We start from the raw sequence: 16,720 nt of genomic DNA on the forward strand, positions 1-16,720 counted from the left end.
GACACAATGTCCAGAGGAGGAATTGGAACATCCCCCATTTTCCTCAGACTCTGAGATTAGAAGCATGTCTACTAGATCTTCTTGAGCCCCCAGATTGTCCAGACACCAGATACCAGATAAAGCCAGAAACTTACCAATTGGTAAAAACAATAATAATAAAGTTTACAAGAGACTAGAGACTGGGGTGTCCCCCAGAACCAGGTTTGTGCTTCCTGTATGGGTCCCCAAAATGTTAGGTCCAAAGGGGTTTGTACAAAAAACCACCAAAGTCTAGTAAACCAGAAGCAAACTTTATTCCAGGAAAAAATAAAAATAAAAAAATAAGTAAATAAATCTCCTTGAGACCACAGCCAGAGATGGACTTGTAAGACTGTGGCAAAAACTGGTATCTGAACTCCTCCTTATAGTAAGAAGCAACAAGAATTAGGCAACAACAAAGGAATTTTTACAATTTTGAGGTGACTCTTAGATAATTGCCCTTCTTTACAATTTCCATTAACAGGGTTTCTTCAGGTAAACTAGTGCTTGTCCTGCAAATGGAGAATATAATTGCCAAAACAGAATAGCACTTAACATCTACCTCCATTGTTTATACACATTTTCCATGGTCCTAAGCTTGAAAATCACAGCATCCATATTGGACATGATGCTGCCTATGGAGTATTCCAGACCATCAACACGTCTTGCCAGTGCCTGGAGCTCTTTATAGAAAACCCTATTGGAGATACTGTCCCTCCTCTGGGAGCTATGCCCACTGTTGTCATTATCATCCTTCTTAGAGTCATACAGGGTTCTTGGGAAATTTCTGATGCTCGTGGGACATGGCAATGAACTATGTTCCAAGCCCAGAACCTCCCTCACTTTTGCACTGGGTGGTGTTTGAGTGCAATGTGGCACAAGGCTCTGGTTACTGGTTCTCTGGTTCACCAGGGAATTCATACTATTGATATATTCATGTCCTTTCCATTTGCTTTTATTTTCCTCCTTGATCCTATGCTTCAGCCTCTGGATGTAATGCTGGACAGCCATGTAAATGAACCGGTACTGTGCCTCCTTCTGGACCATTCCTGGCCTCTGGGACCGCACCATCTGAATGGTTTTAGAAATATCGATATCATGGTCAACACCTTTCTCTCTAATGATGTCAAGAAGGATATCAATCACAATGAATGTTCCCGTCCTGCCTATTCCAGTATTGCAGTGAACTACAACAGGACCTGCATCCATGATGCTCTCCTGCTTGTGGTGGACCTCCTCCAGGAAGTCCAGCACACCTTCAGGGTCATTGGGCACACCATGGTCAGGCCATGTCTGAAAGTGGTACTGCCAGACAGTTCTCTCTGTGTTTTCTTGTCCAGCCTTGGAGAGCTTGAGTTCTCTTAAGGTGTAGTTACGAGTAGCACTTTCTTTGATGTTCCTAACACGCATGATTCCAAAGTCTTTGAGTGCATACTCATCAGGCCAGTACTTGACACATTTGCTCTTCCCTCTCTCCACCTCCTTTGTGGTCATGCTGATGACTCGAGAGTTCTCCTGGAACACCATCCTCCAGAAATCACTCACCGTGTTCTGCAGACAGCCTTGAGTGGCAATGTAGCTCTTTTTTGGTTTTGAATTGTGACACTTGGTTTCAAATTCAGGCATGATGATGTTCGCATTGATGTAATCAGAAATGGGATCATTGGGATCACCATCGTGCAGGACAACCCTAGTGTGATCGAATGGCAGAATGTTTTTGTATCTATTTTTGTTTTTATTTTCTTCTCTCCGTCCTTCTTTTTGGCTATAGAGAAATTTGCATTCCTGTTTCTGTAGTGTCTCAAATTCTTCCCAAAAGCCCTGTTGGACCATACCTGTGGTCTCAGCTACCTTGCTTAGCTCTCGAACCCTGCTTTCAATTTCAGCAGCATTAATACGAGTTGTGTTGAGAGGCTGCTTGAGCTGCAGGACTGTGCCCAGTGTCACCACCATGGGGTTCTTTTTGTAATGCTCCACCAGGTCTGTCAAAGAGTCAAAATACTCTCCTCCACCAACATCGTATTTCAGTTCCTGACATCGGATCATAACATGGTTCACTTTGGACTTGCCATCATTGCTCTTCCATTTGTCATCATCCATGAGGACAGAGAGAACGAAGTCTCCAGGGTATCTCTGGCTCCCTCGAACAAGAAAGCTGCCACGCTTACCCTTCTCCATTAGCAGTTTCTCTGCTTCTTTTCCAGACAAGTGACCATGAAACCACCTTTCAGAGGTTGGGTCTGCACAATTCAGTGGATACTTGAGCTCAACAACATCTCCATTCTTTTCTTTTAGCTGCTCGTGATGTTCCATGTAATACTGGAGCAGTTCAGCCAAGGTGGCAAACTTCTTCCCACCATAGAGGTCATAGTAGTTCCCAGTGTTCTGAACCTTGATGTGATCGACGGCTCCATTTCTTCTAACAGACAAAGTAAAATCTCCAGGGTTACTCTTACTAGGCCTTGTCAAAAAGCTGCCATGAACTCCTCTGGTTAGCAGGAGATTCTCAGCCTCCACACGAGTGATGTTGGGGTGAAACCCTCTCTGAGATGCCATGTTCCCCTTGGCTCCAGCTGCACATAGACCTGCTGCTTGCTCAGGTTCCTTGGGACACTGTCACATGTGTGTTGGAGGGGCTAAGCAAAGCCCTGCTAATGAGTTAACACATGTGCAGGTACTCCACATGCACAATCCCCCACCGGACCTGGATCCCAGATACTGACTGTGCCCCACTAAGCTCACTCTGCCTTCAGTCCTGGGCTTTGGCTCCTGCTCTGGTCTCACCACCGTGTCCACCTTAGGCAGACTGCCAGCGCAGAGGTGGGAGCCAGAGCTACGGGTGAGGTTTGTTTGTCCTTCAGCACAACTGGTATCCCATGGGGCAGGGCTCATGCCGCGCTCTAACAGTCATCCCCAAAAGCAGGTCAGTCTCTTTGTCCCTGTCCTTCTCTACATAAGCTATGCAACAAACAGTCTTGGAGTTTTAAACAGAGTTTGGAGACCTCACCACAGCAAGTTATGCAACATCTGTGACCTTGAGAAGTTCCTGCCCATACAATAACCATAGAATTTATATATAATTTGGGCACATCAAAAACATTTACACTGTAGCCAACACACAAAGCAATGATAGAAATATTATTTATAAATAGCATATATTTACACTGACATCTCTGGTTATAGGAACAAAACATACAACCCATACATAAAAACCCAACAAGAATATAAAAGTCTTTGCTCTATATTTACAGCTTTACTCTTGAACCACTCACCACACTGTCACTTTATTTCTATCTGAGCACTCACTTTTAATTTGTGGTGTCCATCACTTTACTCCTGTTCTCAAACCCCAGCAACATCCAGCGCCATGGTCCAGCCGACTTGTCCACATGTTCCTGAAAAGTGGAATGTGGATTGAGAAAAGAAACAGACAAAAGACTGAAGACAGTCAGGAAAGAATTCCAATGAATACTGAATCTGCCTCAAGTTTATTTTCATAGCCCTTTTATAACCCAAGCCAAAGGGGTGGGCAAAAGACTATTTATTTGTTTTTTTAATCATTATGTAAGGAACAAACAAGACTGATTACTTTCTTAATGTTCAAAACATCTAACAGCAATGTACTAGGTCAAACATCCTGATATTTAGAGCAAAACATCCATTAGCAACATCTTAGACAAAACATCCTGTTATTTGGGCAAGATATGGAACAACTTCACCTGAGACCAAACATTCTGTTGTTTGACCTTGAAGGAGTAAAAATATGCTCGAACTCTCTGACCTTTTGTCAAGATGGAGCAGAGCCACTTCTATGGGCCTCCATATACCCTGCCTTTGGGGACACAAGACCCTGGGAGGGTGACTTTTGAGTTTCAGACACTGTGGGGGACTCAGTATGCCCACTCCAGCATGCAAGAACCCTGGTCTGATGATTGGAAAGATATTCCCAGGCCCCCAAAGGCTCAGGGTTTAGAGAACTAAGGTTGAAAGCCTGCCCAGATATAGCTTCATTTCTGATTCACCCCTTCAATGAACAGTCACTCACCATGGCCTTCCCTGGTATTCTTCCCATTATCCTAGACACTGGTGGTCTGGATGTCCTCTGCCCCAATACTAGTGGACACAATAGTAGCCAGAACATGCTGCCTTCATTAGACTTCATTTCCGAGCTGCAGCCTGAGCTTCCTGCCCTGTCAATGCCACCCTGGCTTCCAGAGATTTGGCAAAAAGAAGACTATACCTTGAGGAGATAATCCTACAGCAGAGCACCCACATCCACTGATCCACTAAGGTCTTCTTGCTCACCTTGGAGTACATGGGAGGTTCCTGTGTGTGCTTGGGAGGTCTGAGTATCCTATCCAGGTCTTTCTGTCTCTCCAAGATGCCTCACAACACTGGGACAAGAATGGAGAAGATGATCCTGGGCTTCAGCTCTACTCCTACCCCTAGCACCTCCAAGCCCAGGAAACATCTGTGAACCAAGTGAACATCTCCTGCTGGCTAGTCAGAAAAAAACTCTGTTTGGACAAGGGTCCAGTCCTCCACATCACCCTGACATGGGCCTCTTAGCCCTTTCTGAAGCCACCCACTACTTCTCTGTGACTGTAGTTTTTTTGTTCTTGTTGTTATTGTTGTTGTTTTATATAAAACACCTGATGGTCTAATGAAGAGCTGAATGGCCATTACCAAGACAGAAACAAGATTAGGCAGGGCTTTCAGGCAGAAAGTATAAAAGGAAAAGAAGAACAAGCAACAAGAGAACAAGCGCAGGAGGACATCAGGGTCAGCCACCCAGCTACACAACAAGCCATGGGGAAAGAAGCAATGAAATGTATATAGAAATAGAGAAAGATGAAGGCTCAGAGGCAAAAAAATTGTCAGGATAACATAAGATTTAAAAAAAAATGACTAGAAACAAGCCAAGCTAAACCTGGGCATTCATAACTAAGAATAATCCTCCTCCGGGTGTGATTTATTTGGAAGCTGGGTAGAAGCTCCCCCCCCCAAAAAAAAGCCAAAGAAGTAAAATATCCCACAACAAGGGATCCTTGGAGCACTGGTCATTGGCCCTCAAAACTTGAAGTGTGACTTATGAGGGAGGTGGCCAGGAGGCAGAAGGCCTGTGAGCTGCCTTGGAATCCTAGATACTAGGGAGTTTTCACAGACACTGCTCAGTGAAGACCCACTGTTCAGAAGAGGTAGTGCCTGTCACCACAGCACTTGGAGACTGAGGCAGGAGGAGTACAATTCCTAGGACAGCCAGGGCTATGTAGTGAGAAACAATCCACAAAAAAAAATGGTAGGGAGAGCCAGGCAGTGGAGGCACACGCCTTTAATCCCAGTACTGGGGGGGGGGGCAGAGACAGGTAGACCTTTGTGAGTTCGAGGCCAATCTGGTCAAAAAGAGCTAGTTAGAGAACAACCAGGGCTGTTAAACAGAGAAACCTGTCTTGAACTCCCCCCAAAAGAAAAATGGTGGGAAGAGGGTTCCTATGGAGAAGAAACTGCAAGAATACAAACCTGAGTTCAAGTCCACAGCACCTGGGCATAAAAACTGAGCATGACAGGGCACAGCTGTAAACCCCAGCTGGCAAGTGGAGACAGGAGGATCCTTGAGGCTCCCTGCTCAGTGTATATAGCCCATCAATGAGCTCCAAATTCAGAGAGGGATTCTGTCCCAAAAATAAGGTAGAGAGTGCTAGAAGAAGACATAACATAGACCTCTCCTCAACATGCACACACAGAAAGCTTTCTGGAAAGAGGTGTGGAGAAGAAGACCAAAGAAAGAAAGAGAGAAAGAAAGAAAGAAAGAAAGAAAGAAAGAAAGAGAAAGAGAAAGAGAGAAAGAAAGACAGAAACAGAGGCTCAGAAAGGCAGGTATACATACACATCTGATGGGATATAGCTCAGAGCCACATCATATGCTAAACACCCTAGGTTACATAGTCAGCAATGTAAAAAAAAAAGTCTGCCTTCAAGGACCGCTTCATCACTCTGTCCTTGTGTGGCAGGGCTAGCCTCGGAGTGTGTACTGGATTCTGGGAACAGTAGAATCCATAACTGGCAGCCAAAATTTGGAAACATAACTCCAATTTGAGATGGATGAAGAGGCTAACATGGCTATTTCCTGACTTGCAAGCCCTAATAATCTAGCAGGATGTGTATCAGCAGGTCCTCAGGGTTAGTCCCTTCATGGGGAAAAGAAACCAAGGCCTGGAATAAGCAGCCCAAGGTATGTGAGAAAAACAGCCAGGGGACAGCCAGGGCCTGGAAGTTTGGTAATTATGTGTTGAAATTGTAAGCTTCCCTGTCTGGAGTTGAGGCCAGAGCCACATACACAGGAAGATGTCTGGACCTCAATGCTTGTGACTGGGGTGGAAGTTGAGGAGGAGCAAATGGAGAGGAGAGGTGCCCATCAACAGTGTCTCTATGGGAATAGCTTTGTGACATGGAAGGAAAGGTGCAGGGATGCCTATGAGTATCACAATGCCAACTCAGGTACAGGATGGTTCCAGGTTCCAGCCCTAATCAAGGAAGGACATTCAGGCACATCTACCACATAGATGAACACATTAATGCCTTCATGTTGAGTAAGCTAAGCCCATCACAGAGATTGTGGGATTTCTTATGTATGAGATACTGGAGACACCAAGGTGAAGACAAACAGTAGGACAGTTGTAGCAAGTCTTTCTACATACACCAGCTCCCAAACAATGATACTAAGACTTATTATTATGGAAGTTTAGCTTTATCTTAGGCTTATCCCACTAGCTCTTATAACTTAACCCATTTACCTTAATCTACATTCTGTCATGTGCTGCAGCCAGTGCAGCCTGGATGCCAAGACTGGCAGGGGGTGCCGGGATTGAAACACAGAGGCTTTTTTTTCCTGTGGAAGAACAGCAACCTTTATTTTTCCCCAGCTAAAGCCTTTTATACCTCCACTGCTTCTGGGGGAAATCCCCTGGCCAAAAAAACCACAAACATCCTTGTCAATTACAGACCACAAGGAAGTTCTGCTGTCGGTCAGTGGGAGTGAGAGCAGCTAGATCACAACAACTCCCCCCATTTTATTTTATAAAATAAATGGTGCCTGCCTTGATACTTTGGGTGGAATATCTTTCTTGTCATGAGAAATAGCCCTCTAATAGTCCCTGTCTTAGGTGGCATCCTGCCCCCAAAGTATTCCCCGTCTGTGGCTACCCAGACACATAGTCCTAAACCAAGTATCCCCAGGACTGACAGCACCAACAAGCCAGACCAGCGCAGCAATCATCTAGCATGCACTAACTGGGTGATAAAATTAACAGAAGCAGTATTCAAAACCCCTCTCATATGACGTTTGAGTTTGAGTTCCACAACAGCAGAAGAAGCATGCAATACAGTGCCAGGAGTAATGCACACAACATGATTAACTGTTGAAAAGTCCAAAGATAGTCCACTTGCTCCTGAACCAGAGTCACTTGTCATTTTGAATGTCCAAAGCATTGCTGACTCTTTCAGCCAGCTGGTTCAAGTCTAAAGAGCAATTCTGGCAGCAGTATCTGCAGTGGCAGAGATAGCAATATTCCAAGGTTTCTCTTCTGCCAATCTTCTATGGTCCAGCACTTGTTGTCATATTTGCTGATACTCCTGACACCACAGCAGCGTCCCCCAGGCCGGGCACTGACTGAGTCATGGCAACATGCCTTTCACCTCAGCCAACTATCAAAGCTCTGCTCCAGCTGCCTTCTGGCCCCAGATGTGCTCTCTCTGGTCCAAACTGCTGCATGGAACAGAGCAAAACTCAGGGAAGCAGGCTCACTGCACCTGCTCCAGAACCATTGAGGGGGCCCTACTTTAACAATCTTTTAGGGAATTTGGGCATCTCTGGGGATGAAAAAAACACATACTCCTTTTAATCTGACTTTGCTTGTTCCTAGTCTGGAACATTTAAACCCCCTCCCATAATAAACCAGGGGCTAACTTGATCTATTGTTTATACAAAATCTTTGGCTATCTTCCTTGTTACTTCCATGCCTTGCTGCTTTAAGAGTTTCAGTTACTGCTCTGGCGGACATACATCAGAGGAGTGAGTTTGCTCCTGGCCCGCAGCAGAAGCCCGGCAAGGTGGAGTTCAGACTTTCTCCGACCCCCATGACTCCCTGGTCACCCTGCAGTGGTAGCTCCACACTGCTAAGCTCTCCAGCCTCCCATCCCAGCTTTCATGCATGTACACCTTCCTCCATCCCTCCCTTCCCCCTGGGGCCATAAAATTTCCCCAGCTCAGCGGCCTTGCACGCTGGGCCTGGGCAGGAGGCAGTTCCTATGTTTCAATAGCATGCCTGAGTAAAGATAGGCCTTCTCTCAGTGAAGTCCCTGCCCAACAAGGGAACCTGACCTGATATCAGAAGATCCATTAGAGAGCATTTGAAGAAAGAGATGGGCAGACGCCAAGGCAAGAACTCCTCCAACAATCTGAAAAACAACATGAAAACACCAGATCCCAAGGACCCTACAACAGAAGGACTTGAACACCTTAACCCAGAAGAAGTGGAAAAAAAGTGCCATTATGAAAGCAATAGAGTCCCTTAAACAGGATATGAATAACTCCCTTAAAGAACTGGATGAGAAGTATAACAAAAAGTTTGAAGAAATGAGTAAAGAAATGGATGAGAAGTATAATAAAAAGTTTGAAGAAATGAGTAAATCCGTGAATGATACCCTGGGAAACCAAGAGAAAACAATCAAACAGGTAATGGAAACAATTCAAGAATTAAAAACTGAAATGGAGGCAATGAAGAAAACACAAACCAAGGGCCGGCTGAATATGAAAAATCTAGGTAAACGAACAGAGACTACAGAATCAAGCATAACCAATAGAATACAAGAGATGGAAGAATGAATCTCAGATTCTGAAGACACCATAGAAAAAATAAACACTCTGATCAAAGAAAATGGCAAATCCAACAAATTCTCATCAAAAAACATTCAAGAAATCTGGGACACAATACAAAACCAAATCTAAGAATAATAGGGATTGAAGAAGGATAAGAACTGCAGATCAAAGGCCCAGAAAATATATTCAACAAAGGTACAGAAGAAAACTTTCCCAACCTAAAGAACGATATTCCGATGAAGGTTCAAGAAGCATACAGAACACCGAATAGACTTGATCAAAAAAAAATCCCCTTGCCATATAATAATCAAAACACAAAACGTACAGATTAAAGAAAGAATATTAAGAGCTGCAAAGGAAAAAGATCAAGTAACTTATAAAGGTAAACCTATCAGACTTACACCGGACTTCTCTATGGAAACCATGAAAGCCAGAAGGTCCTGGATAGAGGCACTGCAGAAACTAAGAGACCATGGATGCAAACCCAGACTACTATACCCAGCCAAGCTATCATTCACTATTAATGGAGAAAACAAAATATTCCAGGATAAAAACAAATTTAAACAATTTATAGCCACAAATCCAGCCTTACAGAAAGTAATAGAAGGAAAATCACAACCCAGGGAACCTAACATTGCCAACACTACCTACAATAACTCAGACATCTAGCGACCCTTCACAACCACAACTCAAAGAAGGAAAACACACAAACTCTACTACACACAAAAAAAATAAAAATAAAAATAAAATAATTACTGGAGTCAACAACCACTGGTCATTAATATCACTTAATATTAATGGACTCAACTCACCTATAAAAAGGCACAGACTAGGAGATTGGATACGAAAACTGGATCCAACTTTCTGCTGTTTACAAGAAACACACCTCAACCACAAAAACAGACATCTACTCAGAGTAAAGGGTTGGGAAAAGGTTTTCCAAGCAAACGGACCTAAGAAACAAGCGGGTGTGGCCATTCTAATTTCCAACAAAATTGACTTCAAACTAAAATCAATCAGAAGAGATGGAGACGTACATTTTATACTCATAACAGGAACAATTCATCAGGAGAAAGTCTCAATCCTGAATATCTATGCCCCTAATATAAAAGCACCCACTTATGTAAAAGAAAAACTTTTAGAACTCAAGGCAGTCATCAAACTACACACACTAATAGTAGGAGACTTCAACACACCTCTCTCACCAATGGACAGGTCAATCAGACAGAAACCAAACAGAGAAATAAGAGAATTAATAGAGGTAATGAATCAAATGGACTTAACAGATATCTATAGAATATTCCACTCAAATAAAAAAGAATACACCTTCTTCTCTGCAGCTCATGGAACCTTCTCGAAAATTGACCACATACTCGGTAACAAAGCAAACTTCCATAGATACAAAAAAATATTAGTAAACACCTGTGTCTTGTCGGATCACCATGAAATAAAGCTAGAATTCAATAACAATTCTAACACCAGAAAACCTACGAACTTATGGAACCTAAACAGTCAACTACTGAATCACCCCTGGGTCAAGGAAGAAATAAAGAAAGAAATTAAAGTCTTCCTTGAATTTAACAAAAATAAAGACACAGCATACTCAAACCATTGTTTCATGGGACACAATGAAAGCAGTGCTAAGAGGAAAGTTCATAGCACTAAGTGCCCAATTAAAGAAAATGGAGAAAGCACACATAGGAGACTTAACAGCACACCTGAAAGCTCTAGAAAAAAAGAAACAGACTCACCCAGGAGGAGTAGAAGACTGGAAATAATCAAACTGAGGGCCGAAATCAACAAAATAGAAACACAGAAAACAATCCAAAGAATCAATGAAACAAAAAGTTGGTTCTTGGAGAAATCAACAAGGTTGACAAACCCCTAGCCAAACTAATCAAATGGCAGAGAGAGAACACTAAAATCAATAAGTTTAGAAATGAAAAGGGGGACATAAAAACAGACACAGAGGAAATTCAGAGAATCATTAGATCTTACTACGAAAGTTTATATGCCACAAAGTTGGAAAATGTACAAGAAATGGACTGGTTTTTAGATAAGTACCATTTACCAAAGTTAAATCAAGACCAGGTGAACAATCTAAATAGACCGGTTAGTCGCGAAAGAATTAGAAGCTGTTATCAAAAACCTCCTGACCAAAAAAGCCAAGGACCAGATGGTTTTAATGCAGAATTCTACCAGAACTTCCAAGAAGTGCTAATACCTATACTCCTTAATGTGTTTCACAATACAGAAACAGAAGAATCATGGCGAAATTCTTTTTATGAAGCTACAGTTGCCCTGATACCAAAACCGCATAAAAACACAACCAAGAAAGAGAATTACAGGCCAATCTCACTCATGAACATGGACGCAAAAATTCTCAACAGAATCCTGGCAAACCAAATCCAAGAACACATTAGAAAAATTATCCATTATGATCAAGTAGGCTTCATCCCAGAGATGCAGGGCTGGCTCAACATATGCAAATCCATCAATGTAATCCATCATATAAATAAACTGAAAGAAAAAAAAACATATGATCATTTCATTAGATGCTGAAAAAGCATTTGACAAAATTCAACATCCCTTTATGATAAAGGTGTTGAAGAGATTGGGGATACAAGGATCATACCTAAATATAATAAAAGCTATTTACAGCAAGCCGACAGCTAACATCAAACTGAATGGAGAGAAACTCAAAGCCATTCCATTGAAATCAGGAACACGACAAGGCTGTCCACTCTCCCCATACCTCTTCAATATAGTGCTTGAAGTTCTAGTAATAGCAATACGACAACATAAGGGGATCAAGGGGATTCGAATTGGAAAGGAAGAAGTTAAACTCTCGTTATTTGCAGATGATATGATAGTGTACACAAGCGACCCCAAAAACTCTACCAAAGAACTCCTACAGCTGATAAACACCTTTAGTAATGTGGCAGGGTACAAGATCAACTCCAAAAAATCAGTTGCCTTCCTATACACAAAGGATAAAGAAGCAGGGAGGGAAATCAAAGAAACTTCACCTTTCACGATAGCCACAAATAGAATAAAATATCTTGGAATAACTCTAACCAAGGAAGTGAAAAACCTATTTGACAAGAACTTTAAGTCTTTGAAGAAAGAAATTGAAGAGGATACCAGAAAATGGAAAGATCTCCCCTGCTCTTGGATTGGGAGGATCAACATAGTTAAAATGGCAATTCTACCAAAAGCAATCTATAGATTCAATGCAATCCCCATCAAAATCCCATCAAACTTCTTCACAGACCTTGAGAGAACAATAATCAAGTTTATATGGAAAAACAAAAAACCCAGGATAGCCAAAACAATCTTATACAATAAAGGAACTTCTGGAGGTATAACCATCCCTGACTTCAAACTCTATTACAGAGCTGCAGTATTGAAGACAGCTTGGTATTGGCATAAGAACAGAGAAGTAGACCTATGGAATCGAATAGAAGACCCAGATATTAACCCACAAACCTATGAACACTTGATTTTCAACAAGGGAGCTAAAGGTATGCAATGGAAGAAGGAAAGCATCTTTAACAAATGGTGCTGGCTTAACTGGATGTCAACCTGTAGAAGAATGAAAGTAGATCCATATCTATCACCATGCACAAAAATCAAGTCCAAATGGATTAAAGACCTCAACATTAATCTGACCACTTTGAACCTGATAGAAGAGAAAGTGGGTAGTAGTCTACAAGACATAGGCACAGGAAACCACTACCTAGGTAGAACCCCAGTAGCACAGACAATAAGAGAATCAATGAATAAATGGGACCTACTGAAACTGAGAAGCTTCTGTAAAGCAAAGGACACTGTCAGTAAGACCAAAAGGCTACCTTCAAACTGGGAAAAGATCTTCACCAACCCCTCATCAGACAAAAGTCTGATATCCAAAATATATAAACAACTCAAGAAACTAGACACTAAAACTCTAATTAACCCAATTAAAAAATGGGGTACTGATCTGAACAGAGAATTCTCAACAGAAGAAATTCGAATGGCCAAAAGACACTTAAGGTCATGCTCAACCTCCTTAGCGATCAGGGAAATGCAAATCAAAACAACTATGAGATACCATTTTACAGTGGTCAGAATAGCTAAACTCAAAAACACCAATGATAGCCTATGCTGGAGAGGATGTGGAGTGAGGGGAACACTCATCCATTGTTGGTGGGAATGCAAACTTGTGCAGCCACTGTGGAAATCAGTGTGGCAGTTTCTTAGGAAACTGGGAGTCAACCTCCCTCAGGACCCAGCAATTCCACTCTTGGGAATATACCCAAGAGATGCCCTATCATACCACAAAAGCATTTGTTCAACTATGTTCATAGCAGTACTATTTGTAATAGCCAGAACCTGGAAACAACCTAGGTGCCCCTCAATAGAAGAATGGTTAAAGAAGGTGTGGAACATATATACATTAGAGTTTTACTCAGCGGTAAAAAACAATGACATCTTGAATTTTGTATGCAAATGGATGGAAATAGAAAACGCTTTACTGAGTGAGGTAACCCAGACCCAAAAAGAGGAATATGGTATGTACTCACTCATTAGTGGATTCTAGCCATAGTTAAAGGTCTTTGAGCCTATAATTCCTGATCCTAGAGAAGCTAAATAAGAAGGTGAACTTGAAGAAAATCTTACAGTTATCCTCTTGGATATTGGTAGTAGACAAGATTGCCAGGCAAACTTGGGTGCAGCGGGGGAGGGGGTGGACGTAAGGGGAGAGGGTTAGAGAGAAGGGAGAGGGGGAGGATTGGGGATGGCTTGAGGAAATGGGAGGGGGGAGGAAGGATGGATATGGGACTAGGGAAGTATATATCTCAACTAAGGGAGCCATTTTAGGGTTTGTAAGAGTCTTGATTCTGGAGGGATTCCCAAGCCCAAGGAGAGATCCCCAGATTGTTCCCTGGACAGCAGAGGAGAGGGTGCCTGAACTGGCCTTGGCCCATAGCTATACTGATGAATATTTTGCATATCACCATAGAACCTTCATCGGGCAATGGATGGAGATAGAGACAGAGACCCACATTGGAACACTGGACTTAACTCCCTAGGTCCAAATGAGAAGCAGAAGGAGAGAGAACGTGAGCAAGGAAGGCAGGATCAGAGGGATCCTTCACCCGACGATGGAAGGAGATTGAGACAGAGACCCACACTGGAGCACTGGACTGAGCCCCCAAGGTCCAAATGAGGAGCAAAAGGAGGGAGAACATGAACAAGGAAGGCAGGACCGTGAGGAGTGCGTTCAACCACTGATACAAGTGGACTGATCTAATGAGAGTTCACCAAGGCCAGCTGGACTGGGACTGAACGAGCACGTGATCAAACTGGATTCTCTGAATGTGGCTGGCACGGGGACTGTCTGAGAAGCCATTGATAATGGCACTGGGACTTGTTTCCTCTGCATGTACTGGCTTTTTGGGATCCTAGTCGGTTTGGATGCTCACCTTCCTAGACCTGGAGGGAGGGGGGAGGAACTTGAACTTCCCACAGGGCCGGAAACCCTGACTGCCCTTAGGGCTGGAGAGGAAGGAGGAGAGGGAGTGGGGGGAGTGGGAGGGTATTGGGAGGAGGGGCGGAAGTGGAAACTTTTATAAATTAATAAAAAAAATCACTACAACTTGATCCCTTCAAATTCCCAGGACAATACATTCATGGCTTCTAACTACTGTGGCATTGCATTCATTAAGCCTCCTTCCAATGCCTAAGCCTTATTGTTAGCAAAAGAGATGGAAATGGCATGACTGTTGTGTGCTGACTTTTCCTGGGGATACACACTCCCCACATGCATCTACTCACCAGTACTAACTCAGCGTGGGGAACAGATCACAAAAGCTGGGAAACTGGGCATGCACTACACAGTCTGCAGGCAGCACAGCAGGTGGTGAGTGTCTTCTCCACGTGGTTTAGTTGTCCTGAGCCTCTGCTAGGAGCTCTGCTGGTTGTTGTCTCTTCCAGGCTGTTCAGTTAGTTTCTCCTTAGGAGCTTTGCTCAGCTGAGAGTGACTCCGTAGGATTTACTGGTTATGCACTCTTGGAGAGAGAGGTACCTGGTCAGTTTCAGGGACTTCCTGAAGCTATTTTTATTTGATTACTTCCCGTTGAGGTGCTTCTCTGTAGTGTTCTCACCTCACCCTAGAATATCCTGCTGTTTCACCTCCTTGCAAACCTCCTTCTGTTTTACTTTCCTTTTATTGTCCATTTCTCAAGAAGTTTCCCTCCAAAATGGAAGGTTTTAACCATGGAGGAAACTCTTACACAACAATGATCCTTCAAAGATGCTTTGAGGAAATGTAAAAGTGAAACGTAAAAGTGAAACTAATGATGTAGTATTAAATAGTATTAAAGCATTTGGTTATTTTATGTATCACAATTAGCCATACATTATAAATTATCTAGTTAAACAAAAAGAAACTGATAAATCCACAATGTTGCTGTACAAACAAAAAAAAGGCTTTTTTTTTCTTTACTCCACATCACAAATCTGAGCTTCTGTTATAGGGCAAGATGGTGCAGAGGTTCCCCATCATGTATTCTTGCTGAGGCCATTTTAGTTTTAAGTAGAATGGGATCTCCTTGATGTGGAGTATTGTAGAAAATAACCCAACTCTTTTCAGAAACCTGAGGTTAAGATAGTCTTGCTAAATTATCTTGACTTCCACTAAACTGCCTGCTTATATAGACTGCACCCCACACACGCACACCAGCTAACAGCTTATTTTAGCTTTTGTTAAGCTACTTGTTAGGTACAAACCTCCCCCTGTAACTGCTAAGTGAAATACAGATGTGTTTTTTGCCTTTAGAAGCCCATTCCTCTAAAGCTTAGAGCTACACTTTGGTCCTAAATACTGGCTGGAATAAAGACTTTCAACTGGCAAAAAAAAAAAGAGTTTCAGTTACTTTTTGAGGTCTTCAATTCACCCTCCCACCTCTTCTTTATACTTGCTAGTCTTTTAGAGCATGTCCCTCCGAGTATCTCTGGGGATGAAAAAAAGCAACTTACCTTCCCTAATATGCTTCTTGATTTAGCCAGTGGACAGAGCAACCCCGTTCACAAATCCCCACTTTCCAGATCTCTGTGGAACTTCCACTTTGCTGCAGCCAGTGCAGTCTGGATGCTAAGACTGGTGTGGGGGGGTGCCGGGATTGAGACACGGAGGCTTCTTTTCAGGTGGAAGAACAGGTAACCTTTATTTTGCCCCAGCTAAAGTCTTTTATACCTCTACTGCTTCTGTGGAATATCACCGGCCAGAAAGAGCACAAACATCCTTGTCAATTACAGACCACAAGGAAGTCCTGCTGTCAGTCAGGGGAAGTGAGGGCAGCTAGATCACAACAGTCATGTGACTAGTTGCCACATCTTTCTATACTACTCATGCTGTTTTATCCACCTATGGCTGGCAACCTCATCTTTCCTCTTCCCTCTCTGTCCCCAGAAGTCTCACCTAACCTCTTCCAGCCTAGCTATTGGCCATTCAGCTCTATATTAAACCAGCCATGGTGACACATTTTCACACAATATAAATAAATATTCTGCAACAGACAATGGGTAATAGCTGATGAGGAGTTGAGGGTGTGTCTACAAGTTGGAAGAACTCTGAAGAGAGATCATAGTGATGGTTAGACATATATGTCCATACATATATTAGACTGGACTAGAACTCAGCATGCAGTCCAAGATAGTCTTGAACTTTTAAGTTAATGTTACATTGTTTTGTGTGTGGATGACCCCAGGCTTTCATCCAGCCTCCTTGGCTTCAGATGGGTGATACAAGGGTGGTAAGAAAAAAGGCCATGAACACTG

General features: G+C 42.8%; 1 pseudogene across 3 annotated transcripts; it reads right to left on the minus strand.

Moving 5' to 3' along the window:
• Positions 1 to 269: 269 nt before the first annotated feature.
• On the minus strand, positions 270 to 16,082 carry LOC148123199 (tyrosine-protein phosphatase non-receptor type 11 pseudogene; annotated as a pseudogene). Of its 3 annotated transcripts, XR_015737247.1 has the most exons (5): positions 15,920 to 16,082; positions 14,717 to 14,949; positions 4,324 to 4,412; positions 3,325 to 3,413; positions 270 to 3,064 (listed from the first exon to the last, which is right to left on the minus strand). The product of XR_015737247.1 is annotated as a tyrosine-protein phosphatase non-receptor type 11 pseudogene, transcript variant X2 (transcript). The 3 variants fall into 3 exon arrangements; XR_015737248.1 differs by lacking the exon at positions 4,324 to 4,412 and having other exon boundaries at positions 270 to 2,437; XR_015737246.1 differs by lacking the exon at positions 4,324 to 4,412.
• Positions 16,083 to 16,720: the final 638 nt, after the last annotated feature.

The sequence above is a fragment of the Myodes glareolus genome, chromosome 1, assembly GCF_982192425.1.
Source record: "Myodes glareolus chromosome 1, mMyoGla1.1, whole genome shotgun sequence".
Classification (NCBI taxonomy): domain Eukaryota; kingdom Metazoa; phylum Chordata; class Mammalia; order Rodentia; family Cricetidae; genus Myodes; species Myodes glareolus.